Raw genomic sequence first — 20,352 nt, forward strand, 5'->3', positions numbered from 1 at the left:
CACATCAAAATAAATATCCCTTTCAAATTGACAAAAAGGATTTTCACAATAGTGTCAGATAGAACAACTCAGGATCTTCGTCTTCAAGACCTCAAAACAACGTTTACCTCTCTTGCCCACAACAATAACAAGAATAATAACGATAACCAATTACCTCCCCTTATTCTTCTACTTGTGAAGCCATTCACTCGTAAATATCATCACACACAACATGGACAAAAGTTTCTTCTTAATAAAATACATATTCAAATAAGTATACCATAATATCATGAACAGCGAAAGCAAAGCGGGTCGATATATTAAAAATTATATTAAAACTATATAAAGTGTGTGTATTTTCCTATATATATAGGCGCAGGAGTGGCTGTGTGGTAAGTAGTTTGCTTACCAACCACATGGTTCCGGGTTCATTCCCACTGCGTGGCACCTTGGGCAAGTGTCTTCTACTATAGCCTCGGGCCGACCAAAGCCTTGTGAGTGGATTTGGTAGACGGAAACTGAAAGAAACCCGTCGAATATATGTATATATATATATATATGTATGTATGTGTATATGTTTGTGTGTCTGTGTTTGTCCGCCCAACATCGCTTGACAACCGATGCTGTTGTGTTTACGTCCCCGTAACTTAGCGGTTCGGCAAAAGAGACCGATAGAATAAGTACTAGGCTTCCAAAGAATAAGTTCTGGGGTCGATTTGCTCGACTAAAGGCGGTGCTCCAGCATGGCCACAGTCAAATGACTGAAACAAATAAAAGAGTAAAAGAGTAAGAGTATATATATATATATATATACATACGTACATACATGTGTGCGTGTGCGTGTGCGTGTATGTGCATGTACGTATACATGTTTGTGTGAGTGTGTACGTATGTGAACGTTGTGAAGGCAGGATTTTTATGTCTATGGATTGTGAAAATATGGTTAAGTGTAATTTTTATCTTTTTTTTTCTTTTTCTACCTATTAGAGTAACTTCCCTTTTATTCAACGATCATTCATAGCATCTGTTACCATTAATAGCCGACGAGGGTGCATCGTAGCTCTTCGCTCCGACATTCGAAACTCCGAGTTCTGCAATGACAGCCTTTTACCGTTTGTTCTAAGTTATAACAAATATATATATATATGTGTGTGTGTGTGTGTGTGTGTGTGTGTGTGTGTGTGTGTGTGTGTGTGTGTGTATGTGTGTGTGTGTGTATGTGTGTGTGTGTGCGTGCGCGTATATATGTATATATATAGTATATATGTATATATATTTTGGTTGGCAACTAAGTTTCCACGGTTTTTTCAAATTTAAATTTTTTTAAAGTTTAATAAAAAATAACAACTAATTAATCAATAATGCATTCACCCTTGTTGTTTACAACTTCTTCCCAACGTTCAACAAGATTTTCAATACCTCGTTGGTGGAAATCACCCGATTTCCACTCGAAAAATTGATCCAGCTAAGCTCTCAATTCTGCATCGGTATTGAACAAAACTCTGCGCATAGCATTTGAAAGAGATCGAATGAGGTGGACATCCGTTGGTGCCAAATCAGAAGAGTATGGCGGGTGTGGCAGCACTTCCCAGCCATGCGTTTGAATGGCTTCCTTGGTCATATTGGCGATATGAGGGTGGGCGTTGTCGTGCAGAGGAAGAGCTCCATGCTGACGATTAGATCTTTTCTCTTGAATGGCCGCGTTGAGTCGTTCTATCTGTTGAACATGGAGTTCCGCGTTGACCGTTTGGTTCTGTTCAAGCAATTCGTAATGGATAATCCCTTCCCAATCCCACTATACGCACAACATCGTTTTACGTGGATGAAGATCTTGTTTCACGCGCAGTGTCACTTTTTTACCGTGGCTAAGCCATTCTTCCGCGGCTTCATATTGATGTACAGCCACCACTTTTCATCGCCAGTAACGATTCGGTAAAAAAAATCGTTGCTTGTGTCCATGAGTTAAGCTGTGACAAGCAAGCAAACCAGTGGAGGAGATTGTGGCTCGTTGATTTTTGTTGTTTCACTTAAAGCATGCGGAGCTCATGCTCTATACTTCTAAACCTTTCCCATCGAGTGAAGATGCTTCTCTACAGCAATATGGGAGCATTTAATTTTCTCTGCCAGTTCCCTTGTCGTTTGACGAGAATTTTCGTGCAAAAGTTGGTTTAATCGCTTTCCATCGAACTCAACCTGACGGCCAGAACGAAGTGCGTCTTTGAGGTCAAAATTTCCATTTTTGAACTTGGCATACAACTCACGAGTGGTTCTTTCAGCTATAGCACCCTCTCCATACACAGCACAAATGTCGCGAGCAGCTTTTGCGGCCTTAGAAACTAAATTCAAAGCAAAATGAAGGAGGTGTCCAAAATGTTCGTTTGTCTTAACTTGACATTCCATTTTAATGATCTGAAAATAAACAAAAATTCACTAGAATTAACTAGAAAGAAAAAAAAACAAAGTAGATTCCAAAAAGAATTCAAAAATAGAATTCTCGAAAAAAATAGATTCCAAAATTTAAAAACGCAATAAATTCCAAAATTTAAAAAGACAGCGGAAACTTAGTTGCCAACCTAATATATATAGAGAGAGATGCGTGGACAACTTTATGTTGATCCAGATTATTGTAAGTTCAATAAACCCAGCCTGCTCTGGTGTTCTGTGTATTGAAATACCTAGATGCCAATGAATCCTACAACTGACATATATATATATATATATATATATATATATATATATATATATATATATATATATATATTGTGTAAGATATAGGTTAAAGGTAATGTAGCCATCTAAGGGATAGATGTATCCATAGGCACTCATGGTATTACCTCAGTGTGTATGGTCCTTGTTATAAGGTATACGGTAGAAGGTAATTTAAAAGGTAAAACCGTGGTTTAATATATATAAAGACGATAAGAAATGGAGCAATAAATAACTGAGAAGTGGATCGTTGGTGTTATAAAATCATTATATAATTAGATAATGACTTTATAGCACCAACGATCCACTTCTCACTGTTATTTATTGCTCCATTTCTTATCGTCTATACTGTCAACAACTAATGAAACCGGAGGAAGCAATCAAAACAAAAACGGCCAGAATTGGTAAATCGTAAAGGAATCGTGTTCCACCATGTCAACGCTAGACCACACACGTCTAACTAACTCGTCAAAATGATTGAAGCTTGGTTGGGAAGTAATGTCACATCCACCATATAGCCCTGACGTTGCACCATCAAATTACCATTTATTTCGAAGTTTGCAAAATTCTTTGAATAGTAAAAGTTTCAATAATGATGATGAGCTAAAATCGCACTTGCTTCAGTTTTTGGCTGATTAGGACCAGAAGTTCTATGAGCGTGGAATCATGAAGTTGCCAGAAAAATGGCAAAAGGTCATCGAACAAAATGGAAAGATTCTAGTAATCCTGTAGTACTCATAAAAAGGCTCTTTACACCTCTACAAAAAATATAGAATATATAGTACGCATAAACTCTCTCTCTCTCTCTCTCTGTCGTTCCCAGTCAAACACATACACGAACACACTTACACATATGTATATAACCAAGCAGCCACATTGTTCGGGTCGCAATCTCGAGGTCTCGGTTCCAATCCTACTGCTGAAATTTTTGTCGTGATATTAAATTTTTTTTTATTGTTAAATAAAATTTCATCAAACTATTTCTGTCATTTATGAACTTATATATACTCATACATCTGAGTGGAAGTTGATGGAAAACCTTGATAAAACAAGCATGACAGTAAGGAGCCGAAGGCCACGGTAGAGAGAGGGGGAGGGAGAAAGGGGGAGAGGGGGGAGAGAGAGGGGGAGAGAGAGGGGGGAGAGAGAGATCGGGAAGTGAATGTGGGAGAGTGAGGTGGAAAGTAACTGCAGGGAGTTGAAGGAAATAAAGAAATGAAGGAAACTGACAATGTCAACTGAAAGGTAAACACACGTATACTCATGCATAAACTGTCTTTCTCTTATTCTCTCTCCCTCTCTCTCTCTGTCTTTCTCCTACCCACACAGTCACACACATATGTATATAGGCAAGCGGTCATATTGTTCGTATCGCAATCTCCAGGTCTCGGTGACGTTGCTACTGTTGAACATCTTTGGTAAGATCATGTTCTAAAGCTTTGGGTCAGCTCCCAAATTTTGACTAAAAGTGTGGATAGACGGAAACTATATAGAAGTCCATTGGATGGATTATTCTTGCAATACAAATATACAGTCCTGTTACACACCGTTTAAAGCTAATTCAATGAGCAGAAAATTTAGTTGTTCAAGCAACTCAATGCTCGTTAGCAAAACGGACAAAAGATCTATCTATCTATCTATCTATCTATCTATCTATCTATCTATCTATCTATCTATCTATCTATCTCCCTATCTATCTATCTATCTATCTATCTATCTATCTATTTATTTTAGCGCACACATACACATTGAAATCTCCCTACAAGCAGCTACAACGCAATGAGAAGGAAAAAGGTGTAATCTCACGCGATCAAACGGAATGCTATAAATTAATCTACACATATAGAGTACACACACACACATGTATCTGTGTGTGTATATATATATATATATATATATATATATATATATATATATATATATATATATATATATAGTATCTGTATATATATATATATATATAGTCTTCTGTGTGTATATATGAACATTTCTATTGAAGCATGAATAAACTCTAACACATACACTATATTTTCCCTCTCAAACATGCAGTTCTGTCGAACATTATACCTCTATTGGATCACATACAATCATCTTTATCTTCTGTAAACCTTCTATGAAACAAAATATTTGCACAATCTCCCTTGACAGGAACAGTAGATATTCAATCTACACCATTCAGTTATTCGTGTGACTTATGTAAAATATTTTCTCATATATTAAACACTTTTGTAGTGGTTGCGAAGACAAGTTTATTGTTTTCTATTACATCTGCTGTAAACATTGCAATCGATACCTCAATGAAACCATTTTATTTTCCTCGCCTCACTAACACGTTTGGGGAAGGTGTTAACTTCAAAACAATAACATTTCCCTGCAAATATAAATTCTTACACTTTGAGACAAGTCAAACGAAACCAATGTTTCCAACATCATTTTATCTAGTGGAAATAATGTCTGTTTTTTTTTGAGTGGGGTGGGGATAGTAGTGGTTCTAGATGTTATAAATTTCTTCCCAAAACTGGTAGCTATTAAAAGAAATTATTTGATATTTTGAATGTTATAAAATACTGTATGTTATTAAAAATATTGGAAATATTAATATCATGATATTTCTTTTAGTGAGGTTATCGTGTGTTGTTTTCATTTCTGTCTCTGAAATGAGTGAGGGTGAAGGCGGTGAGCTGGAAGAGTCGTTAGCATGGCGGACAGAATGATTTGCGGCATTTCTTGCTGCTTTACATTCTGAGTTCAAATTCTTCCTGGGTCGACTTTGTTCTTTTGGGGTCGATGAGATAAGTACCAGTTGAGCACTGAAGTCAATGTAATCGACCAGCCTGCACCCAACAATTCCAACCGTCAGGGCTTTAAGCCTATTACAAAAAGGATTGCTAGTGAAGATCATCCGGACAATGTGTAACGGTAAATTTTAAATATGGGGAGGTCATTGACAAAAATTGGAAATATGTTAAGAACACGATAAACACTTACACACTTGCACTTAAACCGATACTCACACATGCAGACGTACATTCAGACATACATGGAAAGAGACTGTATTGATTTTTTTGTCGTAAACTCCGTAGATTAAGTGGTGTCACGCAAAGTGAGACCTCAATCCCTCTTTCATTGCCATTGGTAGCTAGTTTGTTTTACTAACACTGCTAATGTAATCGGGAAATGATTGGGTCTTGAACATTTTTGTTCTTTCCTTCTCCTAACTTATAGATCTTTTGTGTTTAGTCATAAACAAAGTGATATGATTGATGATGATTTATTATTGATCTTTGATAAGGGCTACGTAATTGTAGTAGGGAGAGAAGAATGATCGATTCTGTAGAAACCCAGTACTTCAATGGTGCTTAACTACTATTTATCTTATAATCTAATTTATTACGAAAACCATTTGTGAAAGGAAGACTATACTTAGCTGAAACACCTTCAGGGTATTACTAGCATTTGTTTTTTATCGATCCCTTGACGATTAAAGAGCAAAATCAATATCAATGAGATTTGAACTTAGAATGTACGAGAAAGATTTTACTATACTGCATTGATTGACCAAGTGCAAAGCTACTTTCAGCTGTTGCTCTTTAAATCGAATTCCATATATTACTAGTACTTTTGTGATTGACTCTGAGGAAATAAACATAAATGCCACCTTTGTGGGGACTGGAACTCAAAACGTAATAAGAAGAGTTACTATTTCTCAAAATACGTGTACCAATGTGAACTTCCTAGAATTACTAGCCAAATATCCTTGAAATTACATCCTAAATTCCTAAAAATGGATGCGCACATAGGTAATAATTTCCTTTAAAATAAGATGAGATGAGCGCAATGGAATGCTTTCGATTATAAGTTCACTCGATCAAGTTTGGCCTGGGACTATGCAAAAGCAAAAATTTCGTGATGAAAGTAATGATAACAATAAAAAGTCCAGATAGTATAAGCCGGTAGCATTTTGTTCGATGCAGTAACCTGTCTACAAGGTCGCTGTTTTAATAATAATAATAATAATAATAATAATAATAATAATAATAATAATAATAATAATAATAATAATGATGATGATGATGATGATGATGATGATGATGATGATGGTGATAAGGTCAGGTGTGAAGGAATGTGCTGTTACAGTGCCTTGCTGTATTCACCATTTGTCGGTGTAATTTCGGGTTCTCCCGACCGACCCATTGAGTAGAGTCCCAGTCAGTCCCCATCTCTACGAGATACCTTTTCATCTACCGTGGTTATATGGGATCCTCAGTGAAGAGAACACGGAAAGAAAGGTCTAACTCGGAAAAATCGAACAACATAGCCAAGCAGTCTGAGCTGGCGCTCCCGATTCATACAAGTAATAAGATGCATCCCAGTTTTTGAGCCGAGTCGTTGGTTGGATACTAAATTTGACCTATGGTAACACATAATCCTGCAAAGTGTCCTGGTACCAAAGTAGTTCAGGACAGGGAGAAGTAGAGACCTAAAGACCGAGATACCTTTGTCCGACATGTCCATAACTACATCATCTCGTTTAAGTCTTTTTAGGACTTCAGACTCACATTTGATGCTTCTATGAATCTCATCGCCGAGATAAGTTAAATGGTCAACAACTCCGACGTTCTCACACGCAACAGAGACAGATGAGGTGGAGTCCTCCAAGAAGCCAATGAAGGACTGAATCTTTGTATTGATCCTAGAGACTCTTAGGCCAAGTGGTTCCACTTCCTCATTCGACGAAAGGAGAGCACTCTTTAAGACATCGAAAGACTCAACATGAATAACTGCGTTATCAGCAAATTCTAGGCCTTTAAATCTAGTTTCACCCACGAATGTACCACAACTCAATCGAGCCACCATTCGGCCAAGTATCCAATCCATGCAGGCATTGAACAGAGTGGAAGCCAATATACAACCCTGACAAACACCAGGTATAACTGAGGAAATATTAGATACTGAGCACCCAATCCGTACTCCACCCACTGTTCAGGTGTACAAGGCCATCATCAGTCCAAATAGTTGAGAAGGTATATCTCTCAGCTCCAGAATACTCCGAAGCATATCCCTGTCCATCGAGTCAGACGCCTTGGGCAAATAGACAGGCTGTAAGAAGTCCCTGCCGAAAGCTCTGCTTGCGTTCAATGAGTACACAAGAGCTGCGATCCTGTCAGTAGTTGACCTCTTTGTGGCGAACCTTGACTGCTCCGACCGATGAGGGGTAAGTAGATGATTTCGCACTCTATTCAGGATGACACTGGCAAAGACATTACTGGGCAATGAAAAGAGAGCAATAGATCTTTAAGTGATACAGTCGTGGCAGTCATTTCTACTTTTTCAGAGTGGGATAGTTATGCCCCTCTTAAAGCCAGGTAGTATTAGCCCGCTGCTCCAGAGTGAACAGATAACCTGTTGCAAGAACAAGGCTACAACATCTCCCCATGAATGCGTCTAATGCAGGCTGACTTCCCGCTCTTGAGATGATTTACTGCCGTTTGAACCTCATCTTCTCACGGCAAATCACAGCTGACTAGCAGGGGGGTCCCCAGTGCTGAAAGCATCGTAGTATTGAGACCAGATCTAGGTAGGCCCACCTTATACAACTCCTCAAAGTACAATGGCCAGCGAGCCATCACCTTGGGCTCCTCCGTCAGAAGTTGTTGTTGTTGTTGTCGTCATCATCATCATCATCATCATCATCATCCTTATTATTATTATGGTTCAGTAGTTTTATTTTTATAACGTGCTTTCACTTCACTACCGAGCGCAGCTCTGTGCGCCTTGAGTATGTGCTGTGGATTGCTGTGGTGCTCTTATGTTTACTGTATTGAAAGTGTTTTGCGTAGAATGTGTGCAGTACCCAGTAGTGCAATTTTCTGTATGTTATATATATTTGTAAGTCCTGGTGTTTTTGTTATGTATTTGTCTGAATATTTTTTTTATTATACCTAAGGCACCTACTATGATAGGAATTGTTTCTGTTTTTAGATTCCATATTCGAGTTATCTCTATTTCCAGGTCTTTGTATTTTGAAAGTTTTTCCATTTCTTTTAGAGAAACGTTGTCATCTGCTGGTATTGATACATCAATTAGAAAGCATTTTTTTTCTTCATGATCTTTGACAACTATATCTGGTCTATTTGCCTTAATTTCTCTATCTGCGTGTATTGGCATATCCCAGAGTATGGTTGCTTTCTCGTTTTCTGTGACCTTTTCTGGCGTGTGTTTATACCATCTTTTTTCTGTTGTTATTCCATAGTGTTGGCATAGCTTCCAGTGTATATAGGTCCCAGCTTTGTCATGTCTGTGAATATATTCCTTCTTAGCCAGGACTGGGCAGCCAGAGATAATATGATTTATTGTTTCTTGTCCATCTCCACATATTCTACAGTTACTTGTTATGTTTCTTTTCATAATGTGTTTTTGGTAATTTCTGGTGGGGAGGCTCTGGTCTTGTGCAGCAATTAAAAATCCTTCAGTCTCTGCTTTGAGTCCTGAGCTTCTCAACCATTGCTGGGATTTTTCTCTGTCTATTCCTTTTGCATTCAGTTTAGCCCAGTATTTACCATGTAGGGGCTTTTCTTGCCATCGTTTTATCATGGTCCGTTGCTGTTCTAGTTTTAGTTTGGATTTCATTTGTTTTATAGCTTTTGTTGTTTCTTCTTCTTCTTCTTCTTCTTCTTCTTCTTCGTATTTGTTAGGTAGATTGATTTCTTGTTTGTATTTGTCAGCTTCCTTAAATACTGAAAACAGTTTTTTGTTTTGCTCGTGTTTTGTGGCTATTTGTATTAGTTTTCCTTGCTTCTGGAGTAGGTATTTTTGCAGTCCTATGGTGGTTATTTTATAATAGTTTTCTAGCTGTATAAGACCCCTGCCACCTTCTGTGCGTTGTATATATAGCCTTTCTATGTCAGATTTTGGGTGGTGCATCCTATATCCTGTCATTATTTTTCTTGTTTTCCTGTCTATTTTAGATAGTTCGGTTAGTGTCCAGTTAAGGATGTTGTAGCTGTAGCTTATAACTGTGACAGCTAAAGTGTTGATACCCATTATCTTGTTTTTAGCATTGAGCTCTGTTTTTAGTATTGATCTAACTCGTCTATAGTATTCTTTCTTTATTTTTTCTTTCATTTGTGTATGTTGTATCCTATCTAGTTCATTGACTCCTAAATACTTGTATGGTTGGCTTTCGTCTAGTTCTCTTATTTCATTGGCTTTATCTAGTGTTATATTGCTACTTTTAATTAATTTTCCTCTTTTCAGGGTTGCTTTGGCACATTTTTCTAATCCGAATTTCATTTCTATTTCCTTGGTAAAGCCGTGTACTGTCTGTAGTAGTGTTTCTAGCTCTTTGTCGTTTTTAGCATATAATTTTAGGTCATCCATATATAGAAGGTGGCTGACTGTTTTTCCGTAGCATTTGTAACCGCATCCAGTTCTATTTAGAAATTCAGTTAAAGGTGTGAGAGCCAGGCAGAACAGGAGTGGAGAGAGCGTGTCTCCCTGGAATATTCCTCTTCTAATGGGGATGGCTTTCGTTTTTACAAGTCCCTCTTTTGTTTGGAGCTGTAGCACTGTCTGCCATTTGTTCATTGAGTGCTCTATGTATTTTATGATAATTGGTGCCACCTTGTTTATGGCTAGTGTTTCCAGAATCCACGTGTGGGGAACACTGTCGAAAGCCTTTTGGTAGTCCACCCAGGCCATACTGAGGCCTTTCTTCTTTCTGCGGCTGTCTTCAGTTATGGCTTTATTGATCAATAATTGATCTTTACAGCCGTATGAGCCCTTGCAGCATCCCTTCTGCTCTTCTGGAAACAGGTTGTTATTTTCCAGGTGTTTACTCAATCTCTGCGATATTATTGCAGTAAAGGCTTTGTAGATCGTAGGGAGACAGGTTATAGGTCTATAGTTTTGTGGTTTCTCCGTTTCCGTGGATTTGGGGATTAAGATGGTTTTCCCTTTTGTGAGCCATTCATGCTCACAAAATTATTATTATTATTATTATTATTATTATTTTATGTTTGACTTTTGTTTTGCATTTGTACAAGTTGGATCCAAGTCTCACCCAGAGACCTCAAGAGACAACAAGTTAGAAGTTCATGTAGGTGTTATGCCTAGGGTACCATATATTTGGATTTGTACAGTTTTGTTCAAGTGAATGTTTAAGAAACCATAAGAAAATTATGTTTGCTTTAAAATTTGAGATCACATAGACAGTATTTTACGTAGGATATGGGCAGTTCCCATGAGCACTATCTTTTGGACTTCAGCCATTTTGGGGTTTCCTGGTATCTGAGCTAGGTAGTATTATTATTATTATTATTATTATTATTATTATCATTATTATTATTATTGTTATTATTCTTCTTCTTCTTCTTCTTCTTATTATTATTATTATTATTATTATTATTATTATTATTGAGTGGGAGAGTAGCGCATGTCATCAACCATGTTTGTAGACTTGTTTATTTTCTTCCATCTTTCAAAATATTAACTGGGTTCATCACCCCTCACCCTACTTTCATTTTCCTCTCCGAATTAAATTTGAAAAAGTTGATGAGAGCTTGACCAAAGAGGAAAGTGTCTGTCTTCAACACTCTCAGACTGGTGCACCACAAGTCTCTCACGCTATTATCATCAGATAGAGGAAATCTACCTGCCCTTTTCGGCCAGAGAAAGATAATGGAGAAATTTTCACAATGGAGTTGGTTGATAGATACATCTGCCTTACATGTAATAATAGCTCTTCGCCGAAACACCTGTTGTAGCAGGAAGTACGGATGAAACAAGGAATGCATGAACACTGAACAAGCGCGTGCAAATAAGTTTTATCTCGCTGCGCACATCTCGTACAGACTAAGTTGACGGCACTTTCGCACCTGTAGTGTTTGTCTCGAAGCGGCTGTCAATGCCTCCCAGTAGCTCTGCAAAACCAGGTATTTCTGGAAGTCACTCATAATTTCTTGGTCGGAAGATCTTTAGAACAGACCAGTCATTTTATTCCAGTCGAGGACCTGCTTGTCGTTGTTGTTATTGTTGTTTTTATTGCTCTTATAGTTACTAACTGCAGTGGTGTTAATGGTAATAGTCCTACCGCTATTATCATTTTCTTATGCCGTTCAGAGGTTTTATTACTGTTGTGTTTGCCACTGTAGTTTCTGCTGTTGTTGACTTTATGAATACTTGTTTTCACAGTGACGGTACAGAGAAGCTGTGAGAAATTCGCTGTTTCCCTTTCTCCTAAGAACGCCGTCTCTACACAACATATATGTATACTAAGAGTCACGTAGATTTAGTTAGTCCTGTGCAGTCTTCACAACACACATATCAGACACGGTTGACAAAAAAAAAAAAGAAAATAATGTCGGCGCGAAGACATTACAGCAATGCATAATTATAATAATGCATCTATCTATCTATCTATCTATCTATCTATCTATCTATCTATCTATCTATCTATCTGTCTGTCTGTCTGTCTATCTATCTGTCTGTCTGTCTATCTATCTATCTATCTATCTATCTATCTATCTATCTATCTATCTATCTATCTATCTATTTATCTATCTATCTATCTCTCTATCTATCTATCTCCATCTCGTTCTCTTTCATTTCCACATTCCACAGCATAGGTGATGTTCGGTCTAGATTACAAAAAAATCAAAGTAGTAATAAAATGGCAATAATTTTGCGCCTGGCTTTACAAAGGGTGCGCAGATTCAAATGAAATATTACAGCTTTCATAAGAACAAGGTGTTGATAATTATGTCTGTAAAGTCAGTTAAACAATTTTTGTATCGTAGAAAATGTATTATACCGAAAGAGTAATTAGTGTTAGACTTAATCATTGGATGACACACTACTTATAATAGTTTATGTACTTACGGTAAAAAATGAAAATGGAAATAAGCATACTTTTACTGGAAACTGTAAAAAATGAAATGACACGAATTGTTATTCTTTCAGCTTAAAAGTGAATAATATTTTGAACTAACAAATATGTGTCTATCCTATTCGTTGAGTGTCACTATCGAAGAAACTAGTTTCTGATGGCTGCTGAAATTGCATATCGCTTGTACTGTCAAGTCATTACATGAGAGAAAATGAGGGTGTTTTGCTTCTGTGTGGTTAAATCTATAATGACGCGATTGATTGAAGAAGCTACACTACATAGTAGCATTGCATGCATAATAATCTATTGAAATGATGTGTAACTCGTGATGGCTGTTGAAGATGTTAATAGCATTTGGTTGAAAAATTTTAATGTCAGACAAAAATGGTTTGGTATTGCTTTTTTCATTATATTCTGCTTGTAAAAGTGAGAAGCGGAGGCAGCCAGTTCAGTCGTAGAGTTGAGGTGAGGGTTCTGCAAGGCAAAAGCAATCTGTAAATTATGTTGACATAAAAACTGTTTGCGAAAGCTTCGGAAGAGGAACTCTGTGAGACGAGAGCCTTCTGTTGTTTTGTTGTGATGAAAGCTGCCGGCGAAAGTTGGTCAAGTGAGTGTCATCGAGTCGGGGTTCTGAAAAGTGAGAGGAACTACTGTTCTCTTAAAATGAGAGCCCTCGGTAAAAGTCGCTGATGGAAGGCTTCTATGAGCTGAGAGAATTATGTTCTTCCCGTCGAGTTGAGATCAACTGAGTACAAGCTACTAGGAGAGCTTACCGATTTGTCGGAACTAAGATCACTGAAAAGTGAAGTCTGCTTCATGAATTTTATTGGGCTGGTAATTAATTATTCGCCGGTTCGGTCTGAATTAAGGCAGTTTAGTGGCAATATTTGTCAAAAAGGATGTCGAAAACCTTTTTCAAAGGAATGCTGTCGTTACCATTAGAAGTCTGGTGTGAAATATTTCCAAAAGGAATGATGTCACTACAATATACCCAGCATCTCATGAAGAACTAAAACACTAGCTACAAATTTATTTTTCAGGTTGCCAAGTCCGTGCAAATCATTTCCAGAAATTGCAATTTCCCAAACGAACTATCAAAGGGATTATTTCTTTTCAAACAGTCTTTCAGAATTATACGTTCAAAACTTTCTCATGCTTCCTCAAATATACACATAACTGCATATGCTAATTTCATATCTTATTTTGCATCTGTTCTCCGGGTATAACTTTACAAATATTCCAAGCCTACATCAATCACCTGGAAGCACAGCACCAAACATGCAAGCATTTGATAAATATATTATCTCTCTTTTTGCCAACAGTACTGGAGAAAATACAACTATAACCGGACACCACTAAAGCATGAATATACTACACGTACTCACGGCACACGTGTACGCGGAGTTTATTGATGAACATTCACATCAAACTTAGAAAAATGAGAAACACCCTAATCAATCTCAAATACCATTTAAGGTCGATAGAAACAAACGACCAAAATGGTCTACAAAAAATATATTTTATGTCAGCTGAAGCATGATATATCTAAGAAAAATGATATGTGGTTCAGGCAACTTTGATCAGAAGACTTCGAGTGTATCATAAATGTACTTGATTAGAGACACTGAATCTCAGTTTACACCTGAGCCAAGACTGCAGTTCCAAAAATGTATCTGGTTAAGAACGGTCACACTTCTCTCCCTACTTTGATAACACAACACACGAGTGGCTTAAATGTTTCCTTTTAACGATTCTCGTGCGAGATTTATATACTTTTTCAAGTGTTCTCTGATGAACACTTAGCTAAATATAAACCTCCACAGGCAAAAAACTTTTACCAAACATATCTACATATCAGAGGATCTTATATGATGAAGGCTTTAGTTTATATCTTGTATCTTTTATTGGTTTCAGCCATTAGACAGCGACCATGCTGGAGCACCGCTTTGAAGAACTCTTAGTCGAATGAATCGACTCCAGTACTTATTCTTTTAAAGCTTGGTACTTATTCTATCGGTCTCTTTTGATGAACTGTTGTGTTACGGGGGCGTAAACACACCATCAACAGTGGTAGGGGACAGACATAGACACAAACACACACACACGCGCACACACAAACACTCACGCACACACACGCACACACACACAACACACACACATACACGCACACATACACATATTCAACGGGTCTCTTTAAGTTTCCGTCAACTAAATCCACTCACAAAGGTTTGGTCTGCCCGAGGTTATCGTAGAAGACACTTGCCCTACGTGCCACGCGGTACACTGACCCCAGGACCATGTGTTTGAGAGGCAAGCTTCTTACCACATAATCATGTCTGCAATACTTTTATTAAAAAGAAAGAAAAAACATATAGCAGAACAACTTTGATGCCATTGAAAATTTAGATGACTACATTTTTATCAAATGAAGAAAGAATATGTTCAAGATTAGTTAAATGTAAATGTTTGGAATAATGATCTCATATCAATGTGTGAAATGAGGTTTTCTAAAGAGCGTTGCAATGGAAACGGAAATAGCTTCAAATAGGGTTGATTTGGAAACATTTTGCTAACGGCATCTGAAATAAAACCTTGCCATGGAATATGTCATGTTAATTAAATGCAGATGTTATTCCTAAACTGCATTGCCTTAGAATAATACAGACTAATTGAAAAATACCAGCCTTCAGTAAAATATTGCAGTCTTCAGTGAAAGACTACAAAGAAAAATAAAAAGAAATATAATCTCTTTGAATATTTTTCTTCTTTGCTACCTAAATTGAAATTTTTCTTCATATTTCTATTTCTATAATATTTCATATTATAGATTGGATTATGAAGGAAACTACGATTGAAAGCCAAACAGGCATTGAATGGACGGATGCAGAAGCTCTAGAAGATCTCGACTTTGCAGATGATATAGCGCTACTTTCACAAACATATAGCCAAATGCAAAATAAAACGTCAAAATTAGAAGCCATAGCTGCCAAATTAGGATTGAAAGTCAACCGCGACAAATCAAAAATTATGCGCGTTAATGAAGAAAACAGTGAACGTATTAAACTAGAAACCGGTGAACTAGAAGATGTAGCCGAGTTTAGGTAGTAAGATAACTTACTCAGGCGGCACCGACGAAGATATTAAGACGAGAATAAATATGGCAAGGACCGCTTTCCACCTGTTAAAAAAAGTATGGAGCGCAAGTGTAATTTCAATAAAGAACAAAATAGGAATTTTTAACACTAACGTAAAAGCGGTGTTATTGTATGGGACTGAGACATTGCGAACAACAGTTAAGTCAAATAAGCAAATACAATCATTCATCAACAGGTGCTTGCGTAGTATACTTAAATTCAGATGGCCCGAACACATAAGCAATATGGAGTTATGGCAAAGAACGAATCAAGTTTCGATTAGGGAGCAAATATTTAAGAAAAAGTGGAAGTGGATTGGTAGCACAATTAGAAAGGACACACCAAATATAGCGAAAAGTGCTTTACAGTGGAATCCGGATGGATATAGAAAGAGGGGTAGGTTTAAGAACTCGTGGCGTAGATCAACACAAAAGGAACTTGAGAAAGGGGGACATTCATGGCAGAGTATAAGTACAGAAGCGAAAAATTATGTGACATTGAATTCAATTATAAGTGGCCTATATTCCGCGTTGGAGGGTTAAAGGCAAGAAAGAAAAAATTTCTATCGGGAAAGAACATGGCCAAATACGGGAGTCAACAGACGGCACTGGTAACGATCACACTCGAATGGTGCTTTTTACGTGTCCCCAGCACGGGACGAGTCTGGCGGCACTGGCATCGATCACGCTCGAATGATGCTTTTTACGTAACACCGACACAGGTTCCAATCAGGCGGTACTGTCATCGGCCACGACAACAACTTCACTTGCCTCAACAAGTCTTCGCAAGCGCAGTTTATTGCCCAATGATTGAAGATTACTCTTAAATGAGCTGGTTATGCTGCACTGGTATATGCCACGGTTACGGTCTCACTTCGCGTGCCGGGTCTTCTCAAGCACAGCATATCTCCAAAGGTCTCGGTCATTTGTCATCACCTCGGAGAGGCGCAAAGTTTGAAGGTCGTGCTTCACCACCTCATACCAAGTCTTCTTGTGTCTACCTCTTCCGCAGGTTCTCTGCTCTTCCACAGGTTCTACTGCTAGGGTGTGACACTTTTTCACACAGCTATCCTCATCCATACGCAACACATAACCATGCCAGCGCAGTCGTCTCTCTTGCACTCCACATCAGATGCTTCTTATATCCAACTTTTCTCTCATGGTGCTTACACTCTGTTGTGTATGCACACTGAAATTACACATCTAGCAGAGCATACTAGCTTCATTCCTTACAAGCTTATGCATGTCCTCAGCAGTCACGGCCCATGTTTCACTGCCATATAGCGTGGCTGTTCGCGCACATGAGTTATACATTCTACATTTTACTCTGAACGAGAGGCCCTTTGTCACCAGCAGAGGTAGAAGCTCTCTGAACTTTGCCAGGCTATTCTTATTCTAGCAGCTACACTCTCAGAGAGTATCCACTCCCGCTACTGTCCTGGTCACCTAGGTAACGGAAGCCATCAACTACTTGTAGTTTTTTCCCTTTGGAATGTGACGGAAGCTGTTTTCTGCACATTTTCAGTGTTTATTGCCCCTGTACATTGCCACACGCAAAAGCTATCTTCCAAGTTAGCTTTCCTTTGATATTGTTGTACTTCTTATGTGTCTATAGCTTACACCGGGTACATCTTATGGAGTTTCTACCTACGCCTTTTCTTCAGATCAAGCAGGGCCATCTACCTGAAGGGATTTGTGGTTTGTCTACCTTCCTACTTATTAAGACTTTGGTTTTTGCTAAATTGACTCTAAGGCCCTTCGATTGTAGACCTTGCCTCCACACCTGAAACTTCTCCTCTAGTTCAGATAGTGATTCAGCTATTAGAGCAAGGTCATCAGCATAGAGAAGCCCTCAGGAGCATCCTGTCTTGAATTCCTTTGTTATTGCCTGGAGGACTATGATGAATAAGAGGGGGCTGAGGACAGATCCTTGGTGGACCCCTACCCGCACCCGGAATTCTTCACTGTACTCGTTGCCAAACATCACCTTACTGGCAGCATCCTTGTACATGGCTTGTACAGCTCTCACTAACCACTCATTTATCCTTAGTTTTCGCATCAACCACCAGATAAGGGATCGGGGCACTCTGTCAAAAGCTTTCTCCATGTCAAGGAAAGCCAGGTACAGAGGCTCATCTTTGGCTAGGTATTTCTCCTGCAGCTGTCTTACCAGAAATGTAGCATCAGTGGAGCTTTTCCCTGGCACAAACCCAAACTGCATTTCGTCTAGACTGACTCTCTCCCTCTAATTAGTTGGGTTATGACCCTCTCCGTGACTTTCATTATATGATCCAACAGCTTGATACCTCTGTAATTATTCGTATCTTATGCATCACCTTTACCTTTGTAGCAGCTGACTATGGTGCTGCTACACCAGTCATTGGGTATGACTCCTTCATGTATCACCTGGTTGACTATATGGGTGCCTAGACTATAGCCGACACCGCCACATATTTAAAGCATCTCTGCGGTGATTCCTAATGGGCCGGGGGCTTTCCCTGTCTTCATACCCTTAATTGCTTATCTTCCAAGGTACTATGAATTCGGATAGCTGTTGGATCGACATTCGGCAGACTCTCTTTCTCCCATTCATTCTCTTCATTTAGCAACCTTTCATAGTGGCGTTTTCAAGTCTCTCTCCTTGCAGCCTCATTAAATGCAAGTAAGCCATCATCCATGCGGCACATTTCTCTCCTATGACATGATGATTGTCTCTCACACACTGTCTTACAACACGAAACACTTCAAGCCTTTGGTGCTCACGACGCACAACATTGGCAATTGTTTTCTTATCTGCTTCACTTCTGGCAAAAGAAATCTGTCTCCTAGCTTCCCTTCTGTCCATCTGATTCAATTCCCTGATAACACCGTTCTTCCAGTCCTTGCATGCCTGTTTCTTTTCCCTAATGACCCTGTCAACTACATTGCCCCACCACCACGTTACCTTGGGTCGAGATGGGACTTTGCACCATCCACAGATCTGGTTAGTAGCCCTCATCAGGTTTTCCCATAGAAACCTCCAGTTCTCTTCCACATCATGTGATGTTATATCCCCCCTCTATTTCGTCAAAAGCTTCGAGTAATACGTCTCTAAATCTCTGTCCATTCACTGGATCCTTAAGATTCCAGACCCTTCTTCTCCATACTGGTCGTCTTCTGGGCATCCATTTAGCCCTGATCCTGAAGTCGCTAACTACTAATCTATGTTGTGAGGGTGCATTCTTCACCTGGGAAGATTTGGCGTTTATAAGTAGCCATGTTTCCCGTTTTCTGGTGAGGATGTAATCAATTTGACTAGTGTGTCCACCAGATGGGTAGGTAAATAGGTGATTGACAAGTTTCCTGAAGTTAGTATTACAAAACATAAGATCATAAGTATTACACACCATAAGAGTATGGAAAAATACATATTCATGCATGCTATGTAAAATATGATATTTGTGAGATATTTGTGGAACTTCGTCATTCTCAGTAACGAATGAATATATTTTAGTGTTAGCAGTTTAAATTTAATGGACCCATACACAACTATGGCCAATGTTGTACTATGCTATAGTGAAGATTTATATAAGTACATAGCTTCTTACATTGAATAGATAAGAGATGTGGTTAGAGGACATCAATCTTTTCTCAAGGGTATTAATTAACTATACTGACTTGAATCAGGTTTGGAAAGATACTATTTCGGCTTGACGTAATGGTATATTGCATGTCAGTATAGAATATAATTAGTTATAATTAAGCATATTCAATGGAAATGTGAGATTGGTGATAACTAAATAGGAAGCTCTCTGCATTATTACTAGTTCGAAGCCTATTTATGGTGTGAGACACACGACCTCGGCAAACAAATTGAATTCATAATCCACCCCGGGTACCTAACTTAAAATAGGCACATCGTGATAGGCATAAATTGCGCCTGTAAGCAGCGAAACTACTAACTTTAATAAACTGTATTTTTCATTAAGTGGTGAATATTGAGTCGTTAGGAACAATTCAAATTTCATTTATACTTACAAGATTTCAAGTGAGCACTGAAAATTAATCAAATACTTACCCATAATTCAACTACCTAATTGGGCATACTTGTTAACAACTACGTGAAGCATGATACTGGTAGATAAATGTTTTTAGAAAGCAACCGGTACTTCAACAATGGTAAGAGTTAAACCAAGAGCTAATTCTAACTTATTAATATAACTCTTTATTAATTTAGCCAGCTGCACCTCTTAGATAAGACATCCCTGTAAATATGATATTAGACTATAACACACACACACGCTTACAAACACACACGGATATACGCACATGTATATACATGTATGTACAATATATTACATAAAACTATAAAATAGACATTTCATAAAACTATTTTATACACAAGACATAAATATGTAATATGCATATATTCAGATATGTAATAAGGGAAATATGAAAACTGCAAGACTAAACAAAGAAGAAATAAAGATACTTTAACTAAAAACCAATTATCTTTACCAGAAGATAATACCATAGCGAAACTGAAATAATACTTTTCTATAAATATCGTTGAACATAATGAAATAATATTTGTAAGAATTGGCCGAAACTTATAGCTCAAACAATTCTTTATAGAGATTAAGATATGAAGCGGAATGTGTGAGCTAAA

The sequence above is a fragment of the Octopus bimaculoides genome, chromosome 3, assembly GCF_046866305.1.
Source record: "Octopus bimaculoides isolate indiv1 chromosome 3, ASM4686630v1, whole genome shotgun sequence".
NCBI lineage: Eukaryota > Metazoa > Mollusca > Cephalopoda > Octopoda > Octopodidae > Octopus > Octopus bimaculoides.